The sequence below is a fragment of the Castor canadensis genome, chromosome 7, assembly GCF_047511655.1.
Source record: "Castor canadensis chromosome 7, mCasCan1.hap1v2, whole genome shotgun sequence".
In the NCBI taxonomy this organism is placed as follows: domain Eukaryota; kingdom Metazoa; phylum Chordata; class Mammalia; order Rodentia; family Castoridae; genus Castor; species Castor canadensis.
In genome coordinates, this window is record NC_133392.1 from 50596896 (window position 1) to 50619666 (window position 22771).

The 22771-nt window shown below is 35.7% G+C and overlaps 1 protein-coding gene and 1 long non-coding RNA gene across 8 annotated transcripts in view; one reads left to right on the plus strand and one right to left on the minus strand.

Moving 5' to 3' along the window:
- Positions 1 to 22771, minus strand: part of LOC141424793 (uncharacterized) — a 352524-nt gene that overhangs the window by 195111 nt on the left and 134642 nt on the right. The window contains exon 3 of one of the 5 annotated variants that reach the window (XR_012449704.1): positions 16362 to 18567. The exons of the other annotated variants lie outside the window; for them this stretch is intronic. The gene's annotated coding sequence lies outside the window, so the exon portion shown is untranslated. Of the gene's footprint in view, positions 1 to 16361; positions 18568 to 22771 lie in introns of those variants that run through there. 5 annotated transcript variants of the gene reach the window in all.
- Positions 335 to 14500, plus strand: LOC141424794 (uncharacterized). 3 transcript variants are annotated; one of them, XR_012449706.1, is made up of 4 exons: positions 335 to 472; positions 7872 to 8020; positions 9647 to 9763; positions 10760 to 14500. It is a non-coding gene; the product is annotated as an uncharacterized lncRNA (long non-coding RNA). The 3 variants fall into 3 exon arrangements; XR_012449705.1 differs by having other exon boundaries at positions 350 to 8020; XR_012449707.1 differs by lacking the exon at positions 7872 to 8020 and having other exon boundaries at positions 354 to 472.

Sequence of the window (22771 nt, forward strand, 5' to 3'; positions counted from 1 at the left end):
ACAAGATTGTGGAACAGGTTCTGCCCAGAAGTGGGGGTGGGGAGTGGGGGAGGTGGACCAAACAATGTATTCACATGTGAGTAAATGTAAAAATGACAAAATAAAAAATTTGCAACTATTGTATGTACTTCTGGTAGGTTTGTCCAAAATTATCTCTTCCAAGTTACTGGCAATATAGTTTGGCTTCCCAAACTATACTCTTCAGGTTAATGAAGAGTAAATTTGCCTCACCTTGGAGACATCAGAACTTTCCATTGGTCTTTTGACAATGGGGCCAACTTGGCAGGGTTGTTCATTTATATCTCAGCTTAATCATCAACTCTGCTACTTTCATATCAAACCTTAAGGCAAGAGATGAAATGAATGCTGGAAATATTACATTGGCTTCTGTTTGTGGTCCCTTTTATTTCTGTCACTGTGGATTTGAAGACAGAGAAAACCAAATTTCTTGCTCCCTAGGGAAGTGCTGAAGGTATGTTTTATGACTTAACTGGGCATGTTTCTTCAATTGCTATTCAGCTCTGGTTACTCTGAATTCATTTAGTTTAATATTACCCCAGGGGACTCCATGATGTGTTAGTTGTTACCAATCCTTGGACATCAGAAGTGAAGCACAGCTGTGACTCTTAAAGGTCCATTCACAGGTGGAGAATGGCAATGACAGAGCTTATGAAGTTAGAATGCTGTGTTAAGGCTGTTAGCTGCTCAACCAGCCCTGGACAAACTCTGTCCTACAAGTGAATTATAGAGGAACAAGGAAAATGAACATTTTAGTCTCTTGGACAATTAAAGTATTCCTCAGAAAGAAATACCAGGAGAATGGAAACTGTCAGAAAGGCAATTTTACACAGTTATTCCTTAAGTCGGGGTATGATTCCACATATCAAAGAAATTCCTGAGAAGTTTTAGTTTTTATAGTGTTTAGTGATGTAGTGAAAAATGCTTTAGTAAAACATATCCTTTTGAAGAGTTTATTTATTAATGAGTATCAGCAACAAACACCAAAGTAGAAGTTAAACTGAATTTGAGTCCTCACTTCATTGCGATGGTTTGTATTGACTTGAGTAACTCACCTATTACTTTGATGTTTTTCCCTTATTTGTATAATTCAGATATATCTTCAATATTAAAGAGCCTGGTTCTAAGATTATAGTTCAATTCCAAGACTATATGACAGATATTATGCAAGTCCAAAATACGATTGAGATACTTTTTATTGGGATTCAATTCCATTAACTTTTTCTTCTAACAGAAGGAACATTTTTCACTGTGCTAATAGATGCTCACCATAGATGTTAACATGTGAGTTGACAGATAAAATAACAATGAATAGAATAGTTCAGTAAGATATAGCCCTTCAAATATAATTTATTAATGAATAGCAAGAAGAATGAAAGCTAGAATATTCCAGGTTATCTCATTTTATCCTCATGAAAACTCTACATTTTAATTGCAATTTAATAGGAGAAAAGAAGTAAAATTTAAAAGGATTAATTTCTTCATCTGTTTACCTCATTCTTTTGCAGAGATGGATTTTTACCCACTGTGAACTCTTTATGCCAATCATCACAATAATATTAGGAATCTTTTTGTACTTGCCACATACTTTCCAACTTTTAAACACATGTTCGTGACAATATATACACATCTTGAAGTAGATAAAACAGAAGCTATTAAAGTGTTAGATGCAAACTCCTGCCAAGGTGGTGGGAAGGTTATTTCTGAAGGCATTTGAAGACTCATGAACATTAAGCATTATCTACTCACCAGATAAGTAATACCTCAAAGATATGTGGAAAGTTCTTTAGTTCAAATATTTCAATGAAATTGTGACTATTAAAACAAGCATATAAAAACATTCCTGCATTAGTAAGAGCTTTCTGTCAATATGTTTTCTCAATCAATGCATATGGAAAGTACAACTAATATTACTTGGAATCTGTGAAACTCCAGGAGCTAAAATGAGCCCCTGTGAACTTCCTAAGAGTATAGAAGTGAATGTATTAGATCTTGACTTTGGTATTGGCTACTCAAATACATTTGTTTAAATACATTGAATTATACACTTAGGATCTGTTGTGTTATCATTCTATTATGAATTTTACCCCTATTTTAAAAACTAAGGTCTTCTGTACTTAGAAAGTTGACAGCCCTAATGTAGAGCAACTTGTGAAGTCCTAGTTAGACTTCCTCTTAGAGGCATATTTGTCCGCTGCAAGCTAATTTACTAAAAATCAACATTAGTAGGTGAGACTGGCTACCTGTGAGTACTAAGCAAGAAATTTACTATAAACGTTAGAAAGTGCTAAAATAGGTGTAATGTCAACCATGGCAACTGGAACATGGATTGTGAAAGCAAAAGGATCATGAGATTGCATTTTAGGAAATATAATCTGATTGAATGTTTAGAGAAAGGAAAAGAGTCAAAATAATTAAGTTTTGTGAGCAGAAGAGCCATAATTGCTGGGCACCAGTGGCTCATGCCTGCAATTACAGCTACTCAGGAGGCAGAGATCAGGAGGATCACAGTTTGAAGCCAGCCTAGGAAAATAGTTCTGCAAGACCTTATCTGGAAAAAACCCTTCACAAAAAAGGGCTGGTGGAGTAGCTCAAGGTAGGCCCTGAGTTCAAGCCCCAGTCCCACAAAACAAAATAAAACAAAAGAGCCATAGTCAATATGAAGCATAAAAAGGAAGCCTGAAGATTATGTAATGTATCCAGAGAAGAAATGTTCTGAATCTAGTAGACTCAAGTAGTGTTCTCTTGAACAGCAATGTGGATCATAAGACTTCATCTTGGCCCAGGTAAAACAGATCCAAATTAGCCACCTTTCTCTGTCTGACTCCCAAACTTTAAGCAACCTTTGGTTTGCTGATATGGCTTTTGAGGTCATCTATTTCCGGGAAGTGGGTGACCTAGGTGGATGATATTAGTTCTTTGGACATCTGCAAAGGTCTATTAAATTAGTATTCTGTTTTATGTGCCAGTCTCTTTTGATTTTTATTGATGCAAATTAGTCCCTTTGTGTCTAATCATTTCTAAAGTCCTCAGTTTTAAGTTTATGGGTCAGCCAGACTGTGATGGCACCTTGCTACTCAAGAATTTTTGTTTTTCACATAATAGAAATAGAACTCAAACTTGCTTAAAGAAAACTTTAGATGTTCAAGATTGAATGGCCTTCAGGTGAGTAGAATCTAAGGGCTTGAATAATTCAACTAAGGATATATCATTCACCATCATTAAGCTTTGCTATATTACTTCATTAGTTCAGTTTTTCTGTAGGTTTTCCTTTTGTCCTTATAAAATGGTTACTAATAGATCTAAATTAATCCTGAATTCCTTACTTTTATTGTAGTGCTGGAGATCAAACCCAGGGCCTTGCACATGCCAGGCAAGTGTTCTACCACTGAGCTACATTAGTCCTAAATGCTAAGTCATATCAGTGAGAAAATGGGAAGTCTTTTTTTATAATAGTTCTCCCCAAATCATGGGCCATATCAAATTGCCTTGGGTGAAATGATTAAGCTTGACCTGAACACTGGAATGAGAAAAATAGAATGTGAAGATTGGCTTGAGGGTTGGATGATAGGACTACACTTTAGATGGAGGATAGGATGGTCTTCCCAATAGATAAGGATGAAGAATGGGAAGGTGATGGTTTCCAAATGGATAGCAGTGGTACTAATATCAGACAAAGGAGAATGGAAGCTTAGAAGGAAATTGAAACAAAAAGTATTCTTGATGCTCCCCAGAGTCACACTCATATGCAATGAGACTTTCCTAGCGTATTTACCAATGACGCATAAATTATTTTTACCTTTGCCCCTATTGACCCAGTAAACTAAGCAAGTAGCAGAGATCAGGGTTTGCAAATATCTTTTTAAAAGACAATTTATAACATAATTTATGGAAATAAGTAAATATCTAATATAAAGCATATAGTTATCTTTAAATAATTATGGATTCACTGAGAGCAGAGATATATTCTTAAACCAAAGTAAAATTTTTGAAGATGTGATCTTCTACTTTGGATAATCTAACTCATTCCTATAGTTCAATAAGATAAACCCTTATTATCACAATGAACAGGATTTCAAGGAGTTTGCAAAAAAATGAAACTCAAAAGGCTAGCAAAGATTTATTTAGCAAAGCAGGACAATGTAGGGAGAAACAGAAAGGGAAAGAGGAGTACCTCCTGCCTAACATGTAGGAGACAGGAGCAAATAGGCTCAAAATGGTGGTCCTTGTCCTAAGTGTATTTATATTCTCAGAGTGGGGATTTCCAAATTGAACTTTTACCTAGCTATGTGGTCACCTGGCAATACCGTTTTGTTAAGTTCCTGTTTGTGCTATTGCTCAAACAAGGAGAAAATGAGTCTAGGGTGAGTCTATTATTATCCCAAACCTGGAAACAATGGACATAACCTTTTGGGGCATTTTTTTTTCTGGTCAAAGATTTACCTTCTATTCTCAGACTAAATTACTCACCTAGTGAGACTGCAACTCACCCTCTAAAGAGAGGAAAGAGATGGCAAGGATGTGGGCATGTATTGCTCAATCCCTTGCTGTTCTAGTGATTTTCAGCTTTAGTTCCTGGTTTTTTCTTAGTTCCTGACTCTGACTTTTAAAGTTTATTTTTGTTATTTTTTAGATTTTCGTGTGATCTAATGGCCCCATCTATCCTGTCTCACCCCAAACTGGTACTAAAAGAAGATATTTAAAAAAATCTAAATGTTGGGCTATACAGCAGTAGAGTGTTTGTCTAGCATATGAAAGGCCCTAGGTGTGATCCCAGGACTGCAAAAACAAACAACAGCACAACAAAGACTTAACTGTGAGTCAGAGATAAGTAGAGACAGAAATGAGACAGTTTTGTCAATATCCAACATTATATATTCTTGGTTACATGGTCAGGAATGGAGCAGGCTAGAATAACTCAACAAATATTTATTAAGAACTTGCTATCTGAGATCGTAAGTAAAGATACAGAAATATGCTTTGATTACGGAAATAAATGGTGTTTCATACACACACACACACACACACACACAAGAGTGGGTACTTGTATTGATTTCTTATTGCTGGTGTAACAAATTACCATAGATTTAGTGGCTTAAAACACCACAAATTAATTTTCTTGAGTTCTGGAGGTAAGAAGTCTGAAATGAGTCTCACTGGGCTAAAAGCCAAGATGTTAACAAGGATGAATTTCTTTCTGAAAAGTCTAGAGAGAATCCATTTTCTTGCCTTTTCTAGCTTCTAGAAGTGTCTCATATTCCTTGGCTGATAAAGGTCATTTTCTGTCAAATCTAGCAATAGCTAGTCAAGTCTGTATGTCACATCATTCTGGGTCTCTCTCTCCTTCCCCCCCTTCCATTTCTGAGGACCCTATTGATTAAATTGGATCAACCTGCATGATCCAGGATAGTCTTCCCCATGTCAGAGTTAGATGACTTATAACCTTAATGCCATTTGCAACCATAACTTCCCTTTGTCATATAACTTAACACATTCACAGTTTTAATTCTGATTCCTCCCCCCTTTTTATTTATAGTTCAGGTACCTCTCCCAGCTACTGTGAAACCAAAGTTCCTTATCACTTAGCCCTTTCTAGAATCTTGCAGCCAGTGGTGGGAAAAATAGATTAGGAACATCACAAATGGGAAAGTTTTAGGGATAATCCAGAAAGTTATGCATCTCACCACTGTTCAATGCAGTTTTGGTGAATAACTATGTCAACCACAGTGGCTTGCATGGATGGAGAGGACTATAGGAAGAAGGACGAATCCAGCTGTGGGTGATGAAGGGATGCTGACATAGTGTAGTGTACCAAACATGCAAGCACCTCTTGGGGAGTGAAGAAATATTTGCTGAATAAGTGAATTTGGAGTCATACAGACTTGTGATCAAATCCCAGCTTGGTTACTTAGCCTTGAGTAGATTATTTAGCTCTGAGCCTTTTGAAGTTCATTTTCTTCATCTGTGAGATGGGTATAAAAGTGTCTATAACATAAAGTCACCATGATGTTCTTATAGGCTTGAACATAAAGTAATTGTAACTAACATTCACTGAGTGCCACACACGTGTACATGATTTATAGTTATTATTTCATTTGATCATTACTGAAACCCTAAGCAGTGGGTGGTATTGATATAGTGAGTTTATAGAGAAGGGACTGAAGCATAAGGGCATTAATGTCTTGCTCTGAATATTAAGGCTAATATTTGGTGGAGCTACAATTTAGCCTGCTTTCAGAGTCAGTATTCTTAACTTTAATACTATATACCACTTGTAGTAAGTTATGTGACAATTACAATATTTGCTACATTCTCAGTGCTCAATAAATTGCAAGGCAGCATTAGCAGCAATAAGTTTCGAACAGGTGATATGCAATGATGCAAGTCAACAGACTAGTAGTTGATATTAGGGAGGTTTGAAACAAAACCCTAGATGTAGGGTGACATTGTAGTTCTTAGGAGAATTTGACAGAAACCAAAGTAAGCTTCTATCTTGGCAAAACTTCAGTACCATATGGAGTATAAACACAAAGAAAAAAACACAGGAAACCATGGTAAGAGCTCAGGTCCTGGAATTGTGTCATGATTTGGAAATTATCTCAGCATGGACTCAGCCTGGGAGTTACTTAAGCACACACATAAACATTCATATTTGTGGTGTGAATCAATCTTTTAGTGTATATGAAACTATTTCTAGAATGCATTCTTCACAGGCATCCTTTAGATTCCTAAAGCTTTTGTACGGCTACCTTATCAAGATGATTCTGCAGAAAAATCACTATCATTTATTATTTATTACATTTATTACAAATAAGCAAACAACAATATGCAGTAATAATAAAAGAGTAAGTTTAAAAACCTTCTGTCAAATCAACCATCACAGCAGAAATAAGCCTTTTTCAAAAAAAAACAGAGACAGGATTTTCAACCATGGAGTAGTTTTAAAATACGCAGGATCTGGATTGGGAATGTAACTGAGTGGTACAGTGTGTCTGCCTAGTATCCAATAGGCCCTGGGTTTGATCTCCAGCACTGCAAAACAAAACAAAAACAAAAGAGCAGGATCTTTCTAACATTTTACCATATGAAAGAAAAAAAAATACAGCACTATATATACTGACTAACCAAGGAGTATTCCTAGGAAAAGATTGTGAAGAAATTAGTCAGATAATAAAAAACTGGATTCCTAACCTAACACACATTTTCTTCTTCCTCCCTTTTCTCCCTCTCAAGTCCAGAATGGTCTGGGCTTTAAAAAAGAACACTGGATTCTCATTCCCTTTGCAGGAAAATGTGGACCAAAGTTTATTTGCTAAAGTAAGAGAATAATCCAAAGTCAGGTCTGTGATCCATTTTGGGTGTTTAATTTCCTGGGTATGTTATTTCCTCTGAAAACTAAACAGTTTTGACTATATTTAAATTTTCAACAATCCTGGCATTTTGGCAACATGGCAATTTTTTTATTCATACACTAAATGTAGAGAACATATCCACATATGGCAAATTATAACGAAGTAAGAATTATGCCAGTTTCAAACTTATGATCCATGAATTTAAAAAAATTCTGCAAAAATGTTTAAGGCATTCCAAAAATAATAACGATGGTAATAAAGTACTAAAATAAGGCTAGGGGTAAATGTTATAGTATTATTCTCATTCCTCTTTATGCCATTCCTTTAATGAGGCATTTCTTATCAGCCATTAATTTTCCTCCTCCAAATGTCAATATACAGTGATCTGGCTCAGACAATTGGGCCTATAGCAATAATAATGGCAGATATTTCTTATTATGTAGCAGGTATTGTTTAAACAAGGCTCTTTATTAATCTTTACTAACACACATCATTTCATAGATGAAGAAACTGAGGCCCAGGGCCAATGGTACCAGGCTAATGAACAGCAGCTCTGACAAGAGTCCAGTTTCTTTGGCTTCAAACCCCATGCTCCTTCCATTATGCCATAAGGCTCCAATACTGGAAATATGTCCTGCACCAGAAGGAAGGTGAGAGCGTAATTTGAGAATTGAAAAGGAATATGAGGCAGACAAAAAAGCCTTTCAATAATTAAAAATTTATTATTTCACAAAAACACTGAAAGCTTTATTTCCCCTCACACTCACAAACCCTTAGCAAGTATCCAAGGATCATAAAACAGTTTTGAAAATACTTGTTCAGATGATCTTAAATTAAGATCCCTTGCAGTGTTAAATTTTTTCACTGGTCATCTACTGATCATTAGTTCATAATATAGGAGAGTCTCTATTTTTAAAAGGATAGACATTTTTTACTCTTGTTGGTTTCCCATATAGGGTCTTACTCTTCTCTAAAAGGTTCATCTAATAATGATGATCACAATTTAAATTGAGATGAAATTTGAGGGAGCGGTAAAAGAAGAAGAGGAAAGATGAGCACTAAGTATAGCTATTGGTCCAGGAGTGAAAGAAGGTTAGACTAAGCAATTTACCATATCTAATTTATAATTCTCATGTGAAGTACTACCCATAGAATAGGAGCTCAACCCATGGCTAAAAATGAGACTGACTGTCTGCCTGAAACTCACTAGTGGCTATACTTGATGGACTAACCATCCCAAGCAAAGAATTAATGCTGGCCAATTCCTAAAGAAGAAATATGAGCTTTCTGGGCCCTGAATGTTTTACATAATGTCTGAGGCCTTTATTTGAAAGAGTAAGTCCTAACATTTCCTTCATAGCTGACTTCTGAAGTATCAGCTTTGTCATGGAGTAACCTTGACAGAAGTCAGATGTTTTCAGGTATTTCTGGCATGGAAGTGCAGACTGTTGCATTCTCAAGAAAAAATATGTATATATGCATATAAGTACATATGCATTTATGTGTAAATTATTTCTCTTATTTTCCCTGTCTTCCTACACACACACACACACACACACACACACACACACACACACACACACACACGTGTGTTTTTTAAATGTGCACGCATATTAAAGGCAACAGGAAAGAAAGAGAGGACTAGAGGTAACAAGGAATCAAGGCTTCCAACCTTGTTATGCCACTAATTATGTTTGACCTTGGGTGAGTCTTCATGAAAAGTGACTTCCTTTTAGTATAGTACCTTGTTGTTCTGTGGTCAGAAGGACTAGGTATTGAAAAATTATTAACTTGAAACTTGACAACACTATTCTTCTATCTAGAACCGAGTAGAGGAATTGAACCTTGACTCATGGCAGCTTTGGTTTTTCTTAGGGCTCATGATTGGTCTACAATTTCTGTTCATCAGATAATAAAAGTCTAAGAGTCATTTTTAAGATTGGAAAATGCAATTTAATAGGAAATATCATTACACAGAGTTATGACTTTTTTGTCTTTTCCTTGTCTTTTGTTTAGTGTACATGTGTATGTGAATGAGTGTGTGAGTGTGTGTGTGTGTGTGTGTGTGTGTGTGTGTGTGTGTGTGTGACTACCCTGTTTACATGGTTGGGGACCACCAGCAGCCTGTGGTCCCCTCACACTCATGGAGCATTCCATACATGAGGAGCAATTTGCTATTTTACTAATAATTTCAAAAAGCAGAGACAAAAAGTTAAATATAGCCTCAGCAACATATAACAATAAATTTTGTTCTTTATTTTCTTCTCTGTTGGCAGAAAGAATTTGTCTCACTTTTCAATGAGACAAAAAAAAAACGCAAAAAAATAAAAGAAAGAAAAGAAAAAATGCACCTGGTATCTCACTGAACAATTACCACATATCATCGAGCTGAGGTAAAATTATGATGCCACCAAATACATAAGTGTATGTACATACGCAGTTGTCTTTCAATATATTTGGGGGATTAATTCCAGGGACTCCTGAGGACATCAAAATCTGAAGATGCTCAAGTCCCTTATGTAAAATGGTGTGGTATTTATATACAACCTGTCACTCTATATATTTTAAATCATCTCTAGATTATAATACCTAATACAATGTAAATTCTACATAAATCATTATTATGCTATATAATTAGGAACTAATGACAAGAAAAAAGTCTGTACATGTTCAGTACAGACATTTTTTTCAAATATTTTCAAACTTAGGTTGGTTGAATCTGCAGAAGCAGAACCCACAGATTATGGATGGTCAACTGTATTATTTTTTGAAAACAGAATTCATATGTTTAATCTCCTTTTTTTTCAACAATGTTTACTGCTCATTGCCACATGTCATTAAATATATTTCAAGAAAACATGATTTTCAGTGGTGCCCCAAAAAGAGGATGTCATAAAAGCTAGGTGGACATATGTGGACTCTAGGAGATGTAAGATGTCCTTATCATAGGAGATCACATAGGCTTTTATCACCCACACAGTATACAGTGAAGCTGAGCTTTTCTTGGGGGAACAAGAAGAGTGGGGGCCTGATATTGAGCTCTGTTTTGGTGGTTTACATTCATCATTCTTTTTATTGCTTCTCCCAAACTTATGAACTATTATTATAGTTATAGTATTCTGACAATATAGTATCCACTAAGACAGAACTATGGGTCTTTTAACTTGTATCATCCAAATGTCTTAGGCAATATTTAATAAACTTAACAATAAAGTTATATACACTATAAAATAATAATTTATTAAAGACATTTAAAATACTTTTATTTGCTTGATTTGTATTTTCTCCTTTGTCTCTGTTGACCTATACTTCCTAAATAATGACTTCTTAAAATAGTTACATTTGGTTTGCATTTTTCCCTTTTGTCTCTGTTGATCTACCCTTTCTAGCTGGGCCAAACTCCTGTCATCTGAAAGGAACAGAACAATTATTCAAGTGAGTGAGCTACCAAGAAGGCCAGTGACCCAAAGCAACTACCAAAGACCACCAGAAGACTCAGCTCTCCATCTCCATGGTTTCTGGCATTTGGTGATGGTGGTAGGTAGGGCAGGCAATTATAGACACTACTATATTTATCCCATTCCTAATCTGGTGGATAATAGGTAAATACAATACTAAGGTTTCAAGTGTGTCACTCATGATATACCTTTTATTTATTATCCCAAATGTTCTTGGTAATGTGACCTGAATTCCTCCACCCCAAGCCTAAAATAGCTCTTTAAGGTCTCTATCTTATTCCTTCTCCTGTTTTTCATTTGAAAGATCCTTTATTTAAATGTCTTGTTAACAAAAGATGTCAGATACTCCCTGTCTTACTTGCTCTCAATGGAAGCATTCAATTTATCTATTAATGGTGAGCCTAGGGAGTTGCAGTCCAACTTCCTCCCAGTGTGCCCAAACTGTTTTTTTTTTAATTTTCATGCATTTATATAAATTCTAATGCTATATCAAATATATCATACTTGAATTCACCCCCTCCACCATTCTTCCTTATTCTCTCTTCCCCCCATTCTTGGAACAGTTTCAACAGGTATCATTTTTTCATTTGTGTACATGTGCACACAGTATTTGCACTATATTCATACTCCCACACCCTTTCCCCACTTCCTCCACTTCCCACTGATACCATGTCATGTTCTTACTACTCATTTTTGCCTAATTTTACCACATTATATTTAATTCTGCCAAAAACCCCATAATAGCCCCAATTTGGGCAACCACATTAATTATGCTTTTTATACAGAGGACAAAATAGGAGGTATACTCTTTTTTGTATTGCTTAGAGTAAAACCCTCTCTCCACTATTTTCAATAAATAGCACCTCTACCTTCTGTGTTTATCCTTCTCAAACTAAAGGGAAAGGTCACTATTTGCCAGGAAGGTCAGAGAAGCACAAAGGAGTGCAATGCCAGGTGTAAGACCAAGACAAAACTAGTGTCATTGGCACAATTCTTGAGGTGGACTTTCAGCAATGAGGTGGTTGGGAAGGACAGCTGTGAAAAAGACTTTCAATTTGTGAATATCCTTAGTAACCTGCAGCTGCCTTTTCTTACCAACCCTATCTCTCAGTGCTCATGCTGGCTATATTGATAGACTTGGCAGCTGGAAAGGTCAAGAGATGTGCACAATTACATTTATATAATCTTTTTATCCCTTTCTGTTTTCTCATATAACCCCACTGAACAACAAAGAGACACTTAAACAATGAAGGACAAAACTGTAAAACAGGTCATGTTAAGGTGAGCATACTAGTGGGAATGGGAGGGTAAATGAAGAGGATTAAAGAAGGGTGAATACAGTGATGTATTTTCTACACATGTATGGATACGGAGTATTGAAACCATTTAAAGAAGGAGTAGGGGGAAGAGGGAGAATAATGGAGGGGATGAACCAAACTGGGTACATTGTACAAATATATGGAAATGTCACAATTAAACACCCTGTGCAAATATTATGCACTAATAAAAAGTTTTAAGGAAATCTCAACAAACAGTTGTCTTCCATTTTTCTACATAATACTTGAAAAAATAAAAGCAAGAGCTATTCTATCAGCATTATTCAGAATAATATATACTATGTTCAAAACAACCAAACCTGTCATTGACCTATGTTGGGAAGTTTTCTCTTTTGCTTGTTTTATATACCAATAGATACTAAAATATTTAATTAAATTTTACCAAATAATTAAAAATGAGAGGAACAGACCCTGACTAGCTTAATTTTAATGCAGACCACACTACAACAAAGTGATGTGGAGAAAAGATGCTGAGGAGATAGTGAATGAGTAATTTAAGCTTAGAAAGAGTGAAAGGAGGTAGCATCAAGTTATGGTTTTGAAGAACAAGTAGAATTTTCTTGGGCTGAGAAATGAAGGATGTAGATTTAAGCAGATGTATGACATGACCAAGGTATGGAAGTCAATATGTTGAAATTACCTGTCTTTCCTCCTAGATGGGAAGCACCTACAGAGCTTTTCCTAGGCCCAAGTCATGACTATAATCTTGGTGCCTTGAAAAGTACTTATGCAAAATATTGAAAACTTGCTGAATTAATGTACAGATGCCTGAATAAGTTAATGAATGCCATGAGGTGTTTGAGAAATAGCAGTTAGTGTTGTACAAGGTAGAATGGAATGAAGTTAAATAGGTAATTCGAAGACAAACTCTGAAGGGACCTATATGTCATATTTCTTGTAAGAAATACAGATCTACTGATCTTTTATTATTGTTTGTTTTAGCATATGAATGACATTGAATGGTCTGTATTTAAGAGTAAGAATTCTGGCAGAGTATATAGGATGGATTGTCAGTGGCTAGAGGTGGTTATATTATAGGAGGGAAAATTCTTAGGAAAGTACAGTAAATTGTTCAATTGGGAAATGATGAAGGCTAAATGAACTTACAAGAGGTAAGAGAGGGAAACTACTTGAAAATAATTCTATGGCATCCAACTCAAGTGATTGGTGAGTATAATGTAATTTTCTAATAGAAAACACAAAGTAAGGAGATTTAAAAATTTTTTATGTATTTTTTTTAGTTAAGTTCAGTTAAAGGCTGTTCAGAATGACTTCACAAGACAGTCAAGAGGTAGACTAGAGGAATAATTTGGGGTTTTTTAAGTACTTTTAAATATTAACTGAACTATAGAGGAGGTGAGATTTCCCCAGGAAGGGGATGGAGAGATACATTTAGCACAGTTTTAAAGAATATCTATCTTTATAGGGCAGGCAGGAAAAAACACACAATGAGTGGTTATTAAGAAATAGATAAAGATATAGATAAAAACTGAAAGAGGGTACAAGGCAGACAGTTTAATAAGAATGTGGACTCTACAGACACAACAATGAAATAATGAAAATTTTAGTAGCAAGTATCAGAAACCCACTTGAACTATCTTGAGTGAAAGAGAAAAATTTAATAATAGGATTTGAGAATGCTTCATACAACTCAAAGGCAGACCATGTTGCTGGGCTGGAACCAGGAATTGTACTGCTATTAGGAATCAAGGGAGATACCTTCTCTGTTCCTTTGCCCTTAAGAACATCCCTTTGTTTTTGTCTACCTCACTTACATATTAAGTAGTTCTCTGAATTCCAATTGAAGTCATCATAGAGAGAATCTGACCTCAGTTGGGTTCATTGATGATCCAGTAAATAATGGCCAGAATGAAGATAGGGAAAGACACACAGAACCAATATGGCTGCTAGGACTAACTTCTGTGAACACAGTCAGTAGTTCTCAGAGAAAGATCACCTTCAATTGAGCAGATGCTCCCAAAGATATCTACTATAAAATTAATCAAAATGACTGCACAAAAGCCCAGTTGATCTTTCATTAATTACAAGGAAAGCTGTAAGCACTGTTGCGCCTTTCTTCTCTGCTCCCGTTTCTTCTGTTAGCCCAAAGGGAAAGTTACAATAATGTCTCTGCTGATTTCTCTATAACAGAAACAAGAATAAAAGAAATTGTTTGTGAAATGCCTTGACATCCTCAGGTCAAAGGGTCTAAACAAATGCAAAGGTTTTTTTTCTAGAAAAGTAAGAGATTTCTGGTTGTTTTTTTTTTTTTTTGCTTTTGCCTGTGTCTTATTGATTTCCCAAATTGTACTAGCTGCTTTCTGGCTTTCATTAATCAAACTGCCACCTGTGATAGACTGCTAGTTCCTCATCTTATTTTGATTAATTCCATTCTCACATTCATCTCTCTGGCAAAGTTTTCAGGGGATGATTTGTTAGAGGCAGAAAGGGACAGGGGATGATTAGGGATTTGGTGGGGGGGTGGAGTCATCTCCTGAACCTGATTGAGTCTGTTAATGGAAATAGATTTCCCTCATTCCTTTTAGCTCTAAGAATAGCAGTACCAGCTGTACTTGCCTGAGCCATAGCTAAATTAATAAAATAAAGTGGGATTATTGACATTTTCTTGTTTCAACTAGCAAATGTGCATCTTGAATTTTTATCAACTAAAATACTCTTATAATGAAACATGCACAGAAAAATGTTCAACATAAAACTAATAATGCACATTTTACTCGTGCTAATTATGTATTTGCATTCCTTTTTACTTATGTTGTTCTTTTTGTGTTTTGGATTTCAGAAACTGGTATTAAGCTGAGACAATTAAAGGAAAAAGCAAAGCTTAGTAGTCAAGAAAGATCACTTCTCGGCCTTTTGGCTAAGATCAAGTGTAGTAGTCAAGAAAGGCACTTTGTGATCAGACTTGTATTCTGTTCCCAACTCTATCACCTAACACCTGGGTGACCTCAGAGAAATTATTTAACCTTTCTCAGCCTCTACTTTCATATCTATGCAATAATGCTGTTTTAAGGTTTTTATATACATTTATATAATATAGCATAGTGTCTGACACATAACAAAGGTTAAGTATGTCAATTCAAAAAATGATGCTTTGATTTTTTGTCATACTATATTCAGAATCATTGTTTCAGATATGGAGATAGTAAAAGAGTTTAATATATAGTTCAATCCAACAGATCTGGGAACCTGGGCTAGCAGGTGAAAATAATGGATGACTTGCTGGTGGGGATGGGTTCATGCTGTCTTTTTGTATCTGCAGTGCTCCATATCACATAGGATAATGTGCTAGAATTCATCTTTGAGAATCTGAATTCTTCACATTTGGAATTGAGCACATCTGGACTTAACTGTGGCTGGTTCTGCATAGTCTGTTGACATAAAGGTCTGAGAAGGCACCTGGGCAAGAAATCTTCCAGTTTCAACTGAAGGCCATAGGCCAAGCTTAGTAAGAAGGGTGATAATGAATAATTTTATTTTTACTCAAATGTCCTGTGGTCTAGACTTCAGGACTCATGCCTGAGCCTTAGGGGAAGGTCTGAAATAAAATTAAGAGTGAGAAATGACTTTCACTCATTCTTCAGCAGGGCATTCAGAGCAAAAATTCATATGGTTTTGTAACTGCTTAATATTATAAATCATGATGAAGTAAACTTTTGCCCCTAGAGATAACTTCTAGAACCTAAAAGGGTCAAGGACACAGTGAGCATCAATCCTGAGTACCTAGAGATGAAACAACACAAGAGGAAATAGCTGAGAGCTCTGGGCAGCTGGAAGATCCAGGGATGGAAGTTACTGTGTTGAGGGTGTAGAGAAAGTGAAAAAAATATATTATTTGTGGCTGTTGCTGGGATGCTGATTTTACTCTTCTGCAATGCAGTCTTATAAATATTCTGTACCTAACAAATATTTATGGAATATGTTCTTAGTAATTAAGCAATTTGTATGTATCAGACTTACATATTCTTTTTGATTTATATTGCTTTAAGGGATTAATATTGAAGTTAAAAAGTTCAAAGAAGTCCAACTGATAGGAACACAGGATTTGGCATCTGAGAGAGACTGGAGCAAGTAACTTCATGTTCTAATGCTTTTTTCATTTCATTTATAAAATAGAATCATTGGGAAATATAATTGGACTATGTGTGTAAAGTAGATGAATATATGTGTAACCCTAATCATGGAGCTTACCACATAGCAATAGCCAATCATAAACTGCTTAGCAGAAATTCATGCTTATAACTGTATTCCTTTATTCTCATAGTTGAGGATAGAAACACAAAAAGATCATTAAGAATTAACTAAAACACTGAGAAACAAAGTCTATAATGAGAAGAGCAATTTGTTTAATTCGTGATATAAATTATAATTACTTAATTGTAAAGGGGATGTGTTTTATACAAAGTTGGCACAGTTCTAGGTATATTTTTGTAGGTGCTGAATAAATAGATGTTGATATATTGATTTGGGCTGCCCCTCACAACTTGGAATAAAAATAATACATGTAAAAAGTCTTTGGACTAGGAGATATGAGACTTGGGTCAAAGCTCAGTTTTGCCACTGGTCAGTCATGGAGCCTTGGGAAAGTTTTCATGCCTCAGCAATATTCATCCTTAAAATCAGGAGTTTTCCCAAAATTCTTTCTGGCTCTAAAATTCTACATGTTTATAAAGACTCTGAGGATCTCAAAGAATGTTCACTATGAAGGACATACTAATGGCAAATGAAAGTAGCTCAATAGAAAAAATTAGTTTCATGGACACTAACTCTATGTGAGAGTAAGATAAATAACAATATTAAGGACAATAATTTGAGGTACTGGGAATGTAGCTCAGTGATAGAGTGATCAATCCCCAACACATAGGGATGTACATAAAAAATTTTAAAGGCAAGAACAATTTGGATACCTAGCAATGTTCTTTCTTATTTTATTTTCACTATTTTCTTTCAGGCTGGCCTTGGACTCTTGATCCTCCTGCCTCCATCTCCCATGACTGGAATTATAGGCATGTACCACCATGGTTGGTCTATCAAGTTTTAAGCACTGTGCTAACTGCCTTTTATATTTCATTATGTCATTTTATCCTTAAAATAATCCTGGACAGGGTGAAAGACAGGGATCTAGCTTTAGTATTCTACATGTGGATATCCAGTTTTCCCAGCAACATTTGTTGAAGAGGCTGTCTTATTTCCATCTTGTGTTTTGGGCTCCAGTGTCAAAGATCAGTTGGCCGTAGATGCGTGGGTTTATGACTGGGTCTTCTATTCTGATCCATTCATCTTCCTGTTTGTTTTTGTGCCAGTATCATGCTTTTTTGTTATTGTTATGGCTCTGTAGTATGGTTTGAAGTTGGGTATTGTGACACCTCCAGCACTGGACTTTTTGCTTAGAATTTGTCTATTCAAAGTCTTTTGAATTTCTATGTGTATTTCAGGATTGATTTCTTGATTTCGGTGCATAATGTCATTGGAATTTTGATAGGGATTGCATTGAACATGTAGATTGCTTTTGGTAGTATGGACATTTTCACAATGTTGATTCTACCAATCCATGAGCAAGGAAGTTCTTTTCATTGTCTGATGTCTTCTTTGATTTCTCTCTTCAGTGGTTTATAGTTTTCATCAAAAAGGCCTTTGGTTCCCTTCATTAAATTTATTCCAAGGTACTTTATCATTTTGAGGCTATTGTAAATGGATTGTTTCCCTGATTTCTTTCTTAGTCTGTTGGTTGTTGGTATATAGGAAGGCTACTGATTTCTGTATTTTAATTTCATAGCATACTACTTTGCCAAAAGAGTATATAATTTCGAATAGTTTTTTGGTAGAATGTTTAGGCTGTCTTAGTTATAGAATCATGTCATCTGCACATAGGGATAGTTTGACTTCTTCCTTCCCTATTTGAATGTCATTTATTTCTTCTCTTATTTTATTGCTTTGGCTAGGAGTTCCAAAACTATATTGAACAGAAGTGCAGAAAGTGGGCATCCCTATTTCTTTCCTGACTTTAGCAGGAATGGTTTCAGTTGTTCTCCATTTAGTATAATGCTGACTATAGATCTGTCATATACAGCCTTTGTTATGTTGAGGAACATTCTGTCTATTCCTGGTTTCTTCAGAGCTTTTATCGTGAAAGGGTGTTGAATTTTGTCAAAGGCTTTTCTGCATCTATTGAGAGGATCATGTGACTTTTGTCCTTGCTTCTGTTTATATGCTGTATTTATAGAGTTACATATGTTGAACCATCCTTGCATTCCCAGAAAGTGGATCAAAGACCTTAAAATAAGGCCTGAAACTTTGAAGCAATTCCAGGAAGTAGTACAAAATACACTGGAACATGTAAGTATAGGGAATGACTTCCTAGGTAGACCTCAAAAGGCTCAGCATCTACAAGAAAGAATGAACAAATGGCACTGCATCAAACTAAAGAGCTTCTGCACAGCAAAAGAAATAGTCACTAGACTCAAGAGTCAGCCCACAGAATGGAATAAAATCTTTGCCAGCTACTCACCTGGCACTAATATCCAGAATCTACAGGGAACTCAAAAAATTTAACCCCCAAAGAATCAATACCCTGATGAAGAAAGGGCACATTAATTAAAAGGGACTTTTCAAAAGAAGAGGTACAAATGCATAGTAAATATATGAAGAAGTGCTCAACTCCCCTGGTTATAAAAGAGATGCAAATCAAAACAACACTTAGATTTCATCTGACCCCATTTTGAATGACCATGTTCAAGGGCAATAACAACAACAAATGCTGGCAAGGATGGGGTGAAACACTTATACACTGTTACTGGGAATGCAAATTAGTACAACAACTATTGAAAGCAGTACAGAGATTCCTCAAAAAGCTAAAGACAGAACTGCCTCATAATCCAGTGATACTGATCCTGGAACATAAGGAACATAAGATAGGATACAGTAGAGACACCTGTACACTGGTGTTCATTGCACTATTCAAAATGGACAAGCTTTGGAAACAACCCAGGTCCCCTACAAGTGTTGAATGAATCAAGAAAATACAGTATATACACACAATGGAGTTTTACTCAGCCATAATCAATAATGACATGTGGTTTGAAGGTAAATGGATACAATTGGAAGACATGATGTTAAATGAAGTAAGCCAGGCTCAGAAAAACAAAGGCCACATGTTTTCTCTCATATGTGGAAGACAGATCCAAAAGATAAACGTATACACAAAAATAAGAATGATATACAAACTCATATGTAGAACATGTTTGCAGTAGTAGAACTACTCTCTGGAACATGGGGAAAGAAGGAAAGGAAAGGAGAATGATAGAACACCAGTAATATTGTAAAACATAACATCTGTGAAGGTAGGGAATATAAGGATGTGTACTAAAAGCTGTTGAAAAATGGGGGGTGGGAAGTAAAGGGGTAAGAGAGAGTAATGGAAGGGGTTGAATGGACCAAAGTAAAGCATACCCACAGAGGGGATACATTGAGAAATCTCTTTGAATGTCAACTTAAATAATAATGAAAGACAGGACTGTAAAATAGGTGCAGAATGTATGTGTGGGGTAATAGTTGGAGAGGGGAGGGTGAATGAAGGAGACTAAGGTGACAGAATACGGTTGATGGACTTCATATACCTACATGAAATAGAAGAAAGAAACCTCTTGCAATTTAAGTGGGGTGGTGAGGGGGTTGAGGGGAGAGGCAATGGGGGCAATGTAACTAATGTACAATATAAGCCTAATCAGAATTGTCATTATGAATCTCGTCCTGTACAGTGAACATATCACAATGAAAATGTTTTAAAAGTAATAATAACATCATCAACAACAACAACAACAAAAAGTAACCCTGCAAAATAAGTATTTATATTCCTAATTACAGCTAAGGAGACTGAGATGTAGACGAAATTTTCCACTGTTAAGTAAGGTAGCATTTCACTGAACACTTATATCATACACTAACCTGAGAATTTGATATGCCTTTCTTATTAACAAAGAGAACTATAATTTAACATTAGGTTTATGCCCATAAAGGTGGCTTATTTTTTTTTCCATTGAATTACAAATTCCTTAGGGAATTTGATGAACATATTGTGGATGGTAGTAGAAGTCACAGACCTTCACAGAATATTTTTGATTTAGAATATTTCATAGGTAAGTGGTCAAATTTGGTTCACAATCTTCAACATAAGATCCAGCCTAATAGGATATAAGAAAATCTTGAATAACTGTCCAGAGAATGCTTCAAAGTTCTAGCAATGTGACAAAAAACCCTTGTCACTGTTATCTTTGTAGGATATCACATTTTCTCATGTCTTGTATCATAGCCATCCACAGATCCATGTCACCAAGGTTAGAATGACTGCCTTGAAGCAATAAAAGGTAAACCATTTGGCCTAGATTTCTACATTGCCTTTGATCTACTTCTCCATGAGCTTCAATCCTGGGTCTTTACAACATCATCTCTCCCATTTGGGAATTTGGTGACTAAAGATAATGACTGAATATTTATGGTGCATTTGTGACAAGTTTGGTGATAGTACTACAGCCTACTTATTATATCAGCTGCAATCTGTGTAGGTTGCATTAGATTATGTGAAGCTGCCATCATAGCATTTAAAAACCTTTAGATTTGAACTTGTTACTAAGGGAACCAAATGGGGTATAGGATGCAGTAAAGGGTATGTTTGTGTGTGTGTGTGTGGGTGTGAGAGAGAGACAGAGAAAGAGAGAGAAACAGAGTGAGAGATATGATTAGATTTGATTTGATTTTCAGAATGGCTCTGTGACTATAGGAAGACTAGGTTTGGAGAAGATCAGGAATTGACATGATAAAACCAAGTAGGAGGTTTAGCTCGCAGCAGTTTCCCTTTCTTTGATCTCATTCAAGGCAGAGACCTTGTTAATCATGGTCATGGCACCTACTATAGAGTGTAGTACATGGAGATTAGTCAGTGAAAACTGCAAAATGAATAAAGTATAAGCTTCTCGAGGGTAAGAGTTTGTTTGCTATTGATTAACTTATGAATCACTGCTGTTTACTAAGAATTAGTCTTAGTGAAAAGTGCACAAAGTGCCTCAGCATCTTTTTCAGAAAATTATAAACTACTTAGAGGCAGCAGCTGGAACTCTTTTTGTTTGCATCTCTGCTCATCCTTCTTTCTAGCATACTTACTTGTATATTACAGGCCAATAGTAAATGTATACTGATTAAAAAAATTCTATATGTAGACTATTTTTTAATTTCTTTTATTTTATTTTTTAGTATTTTTTTAATAAGTAAAACTGTTCAAACACCATTTTCAACACATATTCTACATGTACCCATGCCTCTTAGTGGGGCTGGTTTGGGAAATTGTAACTATGAACAATTGAAAGATCTAAGAACAGTTGAAGCAGCAAAGACTGCTCCAACTGGAGAAGGCTTTAGATAGAGGTCATTTGGTCCAACTCCCTATCTCATGTGTGTAACAATACAATGCTGTGGGTATTATGTCTATTTGGTGTCATGGTTGACCCCTGCCTGACTTCTGTGAGCTCTATCTTCATTTCTTTCCAGCACTGGATAAGTACACATTTGCATGACTGTGCTAAATTCATTTGAAAATGTAAAAATAGGACTGCGACTATCATTCATCCTGCCTCAGATCAGTTGGTTTAACTTTCCTTAAAGGAAGACCTGGGTTAGGAAATTCTGGGAGTTCTAAATGTAAAAATATACAACTAGCATATTGGGAACATTTTAGTGGGATTTTGGAGAGTGTGTTTGCTTTTTCAAATGCCTTAAAAAAGCAAAGTAAAGATAGCCTGGGTGTACAATAGTATTATGTAAAGTCATTATTTAATCATTTTATCATTAATGTAGCATTCCTAGGGCTCGACTAGGATTCTTATATCTCTTATCTATTTATAAAATGTTTTCACTGATCTTATTTCATTCTCTCAGTGTTCAATTTTCCATGTAAGTTCCTAAATATCTCCCACAAACACTCGCTCTGTGCCAGGTAGAATGCCTTGTGTAGTAGGATATACGAAGAAGTAGAAGATTTGCCTCTGTAACAGTTAGCATGCTTTAGTTGCCAGCAATGGAAAGTTGGCCAACTTACTGCAAGGCTATGGGGAGTTCAAAGAAAGGCTGGCAAGCTTGAGTCAGAGCAGGATCTGGCAGACTATGGGCCCAAAATAACAGAAGGTAAACAAGTTCCTCTGGTCACTGCCACTGGAATAAATCACCTGTTATTCCTATGTTTGTGATACTTTGTTCAGTTTTGAAGCCCTGAGAGAGAAATTTAACATCACTTGAGTCACATATATATATATATATATCCTTAGAAAAAAAGGGCAGAAAAAAGGGAAGAGAGCCTTGATTGACTGTCCCACCAAGAACTACACAATACAAGAGAGATTATTTCCCCAAAGTAAAAGAGATGGCTTTTATCAGTGTAGGAAAATGGATTCTGAACAGCCAATGTAACCAATATATTACTACTATTAGTTCCCTGGAGATTTTATAGATAGGCTTAGAAAACACAGAATACATCCACAAAAAATTAAATAAGGGGTTAAGAGTTGACTAGCCAAACAAAACAACAAAAATACATCAAAGT